Raw genomic sequence first — 7,543 nt, 5'->3', positions numbered from 1 at the left:
GGGCACCAGGATTTCAGAACATGTATCAGCTCACCAAGAATTAAGGCATGTTTCTTCAGTACTGATGTGCAAAAGATCAGCTGGGAAGTTTGTACAAATGGGTATCCTTGAGCCTTCCCCAGAGACTGTGATTCCGGTGGCCTGGGTGGGTTTCAGGAACCTGCATTTCAAACCAGCTTATCCGATAGACTCTGGTGCAGGTGCCCCACAGATTAGATTTTGTGAAACACTGCGTTAAGGAACTGCTGAAGGAGAAAAGAAATAAACACTAGGAGATGAGGAGGCCAATTAGTTTGGCTGCTGACTGATATGCATCTCTGAGTAAATCTATTTAGTAACTGCACATCTTCTAAAGCAAAACAATGTTGATTTCTGATGAGTATCTTCTGGACCGGAGATGACCTCCTGTCAGAAATGACGCTGGCTCCATACATCCTATAAAACATAGAAAGCATCGTGTGATCTAAAAGGAGCCAAGGTCATGAGCAAGCCTGCACCAAGGAGAACTTACACGTAGGGAGAAATTTCCTTTCCAGGGCTAAAGAAGGCATTCTGCTTTCAACCCACGCAATGTCTAATAATTGACACTAAATCAAGAGGCTTTTATAATTTTGGAGAGTCCAAACAGGAGGATGGGCCAGGCACGACGGCTCTCAACTATGATCCCAGCATTCTGGGAGGTCCAGGCAGAAGGACTGCGTGAGGTCAGAAGTCTGAGGCCACCTTGGGTAACACAATGAGACCCTGTCACTATAAAAATAATTGTTTTAATTAGCCAGGCATGATGGCACGTACTTGTAGTCCCAGCAACTCTGGAGGCTGAAGCAAGAGGATCACTTGAGCCCAGGAGCTTGAGGCTGCAGTGAGCTAGGTTCTGGCCACTGCTCTCCAGCCTGAGCAGCAAAGCAAGATCTCATCAATAAGTAAGTTAATTAATTAGTTAATTAATTAATTAAATGGAGAATGGCACCAACCACTGTACTGTGGCAATAACAATTGCAATCACCTTTCTCCTCCTCAGAGAGCCAGCTCTTCTTAACTCCTCAAGGCCCCATTTTTTCCAGGAAGGTTTTAGGGAACATGTACAGGATCTAGCTCTTTTACAAACCCCAACTGGGCCGTCATACTGCTTTTTACTTAATTCATTACTACTCCATCTCTTGCTAATTGCCTTGTACATGATTGCTTCATTCCCCTAAATAAACCATTCAGCTGCTTGGAGACAAGAATGCTGCCCATGTAGTACAGTACATGCACAGTAGATGCTTAGCAAATAGTTCTTTGATTAAATAGTGGCAATGAATGTGTTATACTGTCTTCCTGAATAGTTCCATCAATGGTGATGAGTGATCCTTAAAAAGGCAAAGGCACAATCATTACCAGAAGATTCTGAAATACAAGCTGTCTGTCATTACTAAACAGTATTAAAATAGCAATAATAACTACCAAGGAATTTTCTTGTACTTTATAGTTTTTCAAAGATTTCAGAGGAATTATATCCTTGGATCCCCATGACAACCTTATGAAAAAAGGGAAGAGGGGTTTTGGTTTTACTTTTGTGGTAAGAATACTTCATATGAGATCTACCTTCTAGAGAAAGTTTTTCTTTTTTTCGTTATTTCAGGTTAATGTTAGGCTTCAAACAATCAAGTCACAATATTTGAATTTGTTAGGTAGATCCCCCTTGTAGTTATGACCTGCACCCAAAAGGTGTGCCATACACCCCTACATTGTGCCTGTTCAGTGGGAGCACCCCCATGCTCCCCTCTTCCTCATTTCCCCTCCCCCCAACTTGAGTGAGGAAAAAAAAAATTTTTTTTTTGAGACAGAGTCTCACTATGTTGCCTTTAGTAGAGTGCCGTGGCTTCACAGCTCACAGCATCCTCAAACTCTTGGGCTTAAGTAATTCTCTTGCCTCAGCCTCCCAAGTAGCTGGGACTACAGGTGCCTGCCACAACACCCAGCAGTTGTTGTTGTTGTTGTTGCAATTGTCATTGTTGTTTAGCTGGCCCAGGCTGGGTTCACACCTGCCAGCCTCAGTGTATGTGGCCAGCACCCTACCCACTGAGCTCCAAGTGCCACCTGCATGAGAAAAATTTTAAGTATGCAATACAGTATTGTTAAGTACAGGCACCAAGTTTCACAAAAGAGCTCTAGAACTTCTTCATCTTACATAACTGGAACTATATACATGTTGAACAATTCCCCATTTTCCTTTTCTCTTCTTCCCTGGCAACAACCATTCTCCTCTCCGTTTCTGAGTTTAACTATTTTAGATGCCTTGTATAAGTGGAACAAGGCAGTACCTGTCCGCCTGTGACTGGCTTAGTTCATATAACAAATGTCCTCCAGGTCCATTCATGCTGCTGCCTGTGGCAGGCCTTACTTCTTTTTTAAGGTTGAATACTATTCCACTGTAAGTGTATACCCCACTTTCTTTATCTATTCATCCATTGATGGATACTTAGGTTGATTCTGTGTATTGGCTATTACGGATAATGATGCAATTAACATGGGGGAGAAGATACCTCTTCGAGATTCTGATTGAAATTCTTTTGAGCATTTACTAAGAAGTGGAATTCCCAGATCATATAGTAGTTCCATTTTTAATTTTTCCTAGGAAACTGTATACTGTTATCCATAGCTGTTGAACACCATTGTACATTTCTATCAGCAATGCATAAGCATTCCAGCCTCTTCACAACTTCACCAAAACTTGTTATCTTTTGTTTTTTTGAAAAAGTCCTTGTAACAGATGTGAGGTGATATCTTTCCGTGGTTTTGATTTGCATTTCTCCGATGATTAAGAGATACCAGGGCATCTTGACACATATCTTTTAGCTATGTGTATGTCTTTCGTGGAGAAATGTCTATTCATGTCCTCTGCCCATTTTCTTCAATTGAGTTATTTGATTCTTTTGCTATTGAGTTGTAAGAGTTCCTTGTAAAGTAACCCCCTCAGATATACAGTTTGCAAAGATTTTCTCACATTCTGTAACTTGCCACATCACTCTGTTAATTGTTTCTTTTGCAATGCAGGTTTTCAGGTTGGCATAGTGCCACTTATCTGTTTTTGCTTTTGTTGCTTATGCGTTTAGGTGTCATATCCAATAAATATGGCCAAGTCCAATGTCATGCAACTTGTTCTCTGTGTATTCTTCTAGAGGTTATTTGATTCTAGATCTTATGTTTAAATAGTTAATTTGTTTTGAGTTGTTTTTTGTGTATGGTAGATCAGAGCCCAGTTTCATTCTTTTGCTTGTGGATATCTAGTTTTCCCAACTATATTTGTCGAAGAGGCCATCCTTCTTCTATTGTCTTTTTGGTACCCTTTTCAAAAATCAATTGACTGCATATGCATGGGTATATTCCAGATTCCTTCTTCTGTTTTATTGGCCTATATATCTGTCTTGATGCCAGTGCCATAGCTTTATAACATATTTCAAGATCAGCAAGTGTGATCCCTCCTGCTTTGTTCTCCTTTCTCAAGATTGCTCTGGCCATTCAGGGTCTGTTGTAGTTCCATATGAATTTAAGGATCATCTTTTCTACTTCTATTAAAAAAAATGCCATTGATGTTTTGAGATTGTATTGAATCTGTAGACATCTTTGGGTAATGTGAACATTTTAACTATATTAAGTTTTCCAACCCATAAACATTGGATATCTTCCCATTTATTTGTATGCTCTTTAATTTTTTCCATCAATGTTTGGTGGTTTCAGTGTACAAGTCTTTAACTGCCTTGCTTAAGTCTATTGCCAAATATTTTACCTTTTTTGTGCTATTATAAACAAGATTTTTAAGATTTCCTTGTGAGGACAGCACCTGTGGCTCAAGGAATATTGCACCGGCCCCATATACCGGGGGTGGCAGATTCAAGCCTGGCCCCAGCCAAAAACTGCAAAAACAAAAAGATTTCCTTGTGATGTACAGGTAGTTTGTTGTTAATATAGAGAAATGCCACTGATTTTTTGATTTTTGTATCCTGCAGCTTTGTTAAATTCATCAGTTCTAACAAGGCTTTTTTGTGTGTGGCATCTTTATGATTTTCAACATATAGGATGTGTCCTCTGCAGAAATAATTTCACTTCATCCTTTCTGATTTGGATGCCTTTCATTTCTTTTTCTTGCTTAATTGCTCTGGCAAGGATTTTTAGTAGTGTATTAAACAGAAGTCACAAGAGTGTGTATCTTTGTGTTGTTTCCTCTGACCTTAGAGGAAAATTTATCAGTTTTTCACTCTTGGGTATGGTAGACTTTTCACTTAATGGCCTTTACTGTACTGAGGTCCATTCTTTCTTGGTTTGCAGTTGATGAAATTGGGACTTGGAGAAATGTTAAGCATGATGCCACTGGCCTATGATGCCCATGTATGAATTTTTAAAAGGTTACCCTTCATCTGGAGGGAAGCAACTGGGATGCTGATCTGGTGAGTGGAATGCTCACTCCACCTCACCCAGGTGGCCTTGTGCAGAAATTTCACTTGCGAGAGCTCTCTTAATGCCTCTTGACTCATCAAAGACAACCAAACGCTTAGTGCTCTTTTCACTGCCCACGTTGGCTGAGCACAGGTGTACTTGTTTGAATGTTTAAGGAGAGGGAAAAAGAGTGAAACTTTCAATTTATAATCATAGAATCAGCCATAAACACAGTGAATAGCATAGATTTTGCAACTGGAAAAGTATAGGGACAGACATACTAGTCAGTCACTCTACCTTGAGAGAAAGTGATTGTGACTATGAAAATGGCCACAGGACTCTGCCAACACCTGAATCACAAGGTGAAGTCTGTTTCTTAAATTGGGGGTGGTCATGTGATTTACCAGGGTCAAGACAATGTGGAGAAGGTTACAATAAGCAAGTTCTGCACCTGAGTGGCACCTGTGACTCAAGGAATAGGGTGCCGGCCCCATGGGGGTGGGTTCAAGCCTGGCCCCAGCCGAAACTGAAAAAAAAAAAGAGAGAGAGTTCTGCACCTGAGCCTCCACAGGCCTGACAATTTTCAGATTGCTGGATAATGAAAGATACATGGCCCAGTCATTCCCATCTTCTTAGCCAACAGTCAGAGAACCATCAGACACACTCACAGACAGTCCCCAGCCAAGTTGCTGGGGTTTCTTGACCACAGATACAAGAGTGAGCCTAGCTCCTCATGTGTCTACCTAGCTACTCAAGTGTCAGCAAAAGCATCAAACTCACTTGTAACCCATGAGCAGTAGTAAGTGACTACAGTTTTTAAGCCACTGTATTTTGGGTGCTTTGTCCATAGAAACAGCTAACCGATACAGTAAGTGACCCTGGCAGCAAGAGAATCAAGCAGAACATAGAGCTAAAAGGCCATTTACAAATATCAACAGCCATTGTAAGTAGCACAGAACTAAAGAACAAAAAGACATCCTACATGGCATAAATACTAGTAATCACATCAGGTTTTTATAATATAGACTCAGAATTAGTAGTTGCCATTAGCAATATGCTTTACAAAAGAAGAAAATGCACATAAATTTTATGTGTAGTGGCTTGTTTTTGAAAGTACTGACAGAAAAAATCACATTTAACCTGAGCATCATGAACCACTTGATTTATTGATAACCAAAACCTGTGATTCACGACTTCTCCCAGTGCATCCTTTGTAGAGCGCTAAGCTGGTGATGAGTATATGAGGCAGCTGTTTTGCTCTATTGAAGTGACTGGATTCAACTCTTTCAAGTTTAGCTATAACCCTTTACCTACATCCATTTCCCATCACAGTGGGACTTCACTTGCAGTTTTTATGGCATAAAATAAGAATTATGGTTTGAAGGCCAAAAGGAGAAAAGAACAAAGAGAAAAGGGAGAAATTGTTATGTCAAAACTCATTCAATTATTGAAGCCTGGCATGCTTAAGCATGCATCTTCCAACCGTTCTTCCAAGCCTCAAACCACCTCAAATTCTCTTGCTACAGGGTACAAGAAAGGGCAGGGGAATGCATGAAAGATAGACCCACAACCACACCAAGCCCCCAGTGATTGTTTTAGAGAGTAATCATATAATGTGAGCGTTTCATTTGAAAAGTTACCCAGGAGCTGAGGCATCTAATTAAATATATGTGTTTCTGGGACCTTGGAAAATCTATTTGCAAAAATTCTGTTTGAATCTAAATCCCTTGTAAGTTCTCAGAAGTATCATTGAACAAATCCTGCCCTGCTGGGGATGTAGAGTCAACAGATTATCTAAGACTAATGCAACCACAGAATCATCCACCATCCTCTGCCTAATGGTTCCATATGGCCCCTAGAATATACACAAACACCTAAGCCTGAAAGCTTTCCACCATCTAACTCCAGCTTACCTTTCCTATAATTTGCATTAGTGTGTCACATTCTTTCCTTGTCTTTAAATATAGGCAATGCTTTCCTGATTTAATGCTAATTTTTCTGCTAAGAACATCTTCCCTATTCGTCACTACTTGTTAAAAATGGCACCCAACTTTGAAATCCATCTTTAATGTTACTTCTTTATTCAAGCATGGCTACTTTTCTACAATTTGAGATATTCTCATATCATGAATCTCATCTTCCCACCACAGAACTTAGAAATCACAGGTCCAGATTCCTTCATAGCTAGAAACAGTCATGTGATTTAAGCCTACCAATAGGCTTAAAGCCTATCAGTAGTACCCACTTGAGACAGTGATTTTTCTTTTAAAAGCAACATAAGGGGGGCCTACAACCAGGAAAAGGAATCTTCTGGCAAGAGTGGTAAAAGAAATACCTGGCTTTTCAGTGACAATGGGATCTGAGCTTTTAGTTACCATCTTTCATTGAATCTAAGATGCCATCAACTAAAATGCACCATTATTTCATGTACCTCTTAAAACAATTTTTTAATGCTGCCAATAAAGCTGTGACATGATGTGTTTTCATTAGTTGGAATTTCTATTTAATACTTACTTAAAAACTCTATTAAACATATAGACATAGGTTTTGTCATGAACTATATTGGTTAAGTTATTCACATTCAGAGTTTTTTCTGAATGACTTTCAGACTTAGAATCAACCACATCCGTGTTTTTGCACATAATATCATCCTTTGGGTCATCAGTACTGTTAGTGAGGCAGCATTTCTTTCATTTTTCCCTTTGTTGTTGTTGAGACAGAGTTTTACTCTATTGTCCTAAGTAAAGCACAGTGGTGTCATCATAGTCCACAGGAACGTCAATCTCCTGGGCTCCAGAGATCCTCCTGCTTTGGCTTCCCCAGTAGCTAAGGTTACAGGCACACTCCATGATGCGTGGATATTTTTGTTTTTGTTTTGTTTTGTGAGATGGTGTCTTTTTTTTTTTTAAGTAAAAAGACAGATTTTATTGATAAATAAGGGAGGGGGAGTCAGAGCCTTCAGCAAGCCAAAGGGAGGTTCCTGAGCAGGTAGCCTTTTACCTAGGGTTTTATATATTGTTTTTGCTGAGGTTTGGGGAGATGGAATGTCTCAGCCGTTTGGCACCATGGACTTGAGGACACGAAATAATTTTGGAACTGCCCTTGAAGTATTTTTATTTTTTTT

The sequence above is a fragment of the Otolemur garnettii genome, unplaced genomic scaffold, assembly GCF_000181295.1.
Source record: "Otolemur garnettii isolate 467f Iridium unplaced genomic scaffold, OtoGar3 scaffold00057, whole genome shotgun sequence".
Taxonomy (NCBI): domain Eukaryota; kingdom Metazoa; phylum Chordata; class Mammalia; order Primates; family Galagidae; genus Otolemur; species Otolemur garnettii.
Note: the sequence above shows the minus strand (reverse complement) of the source record.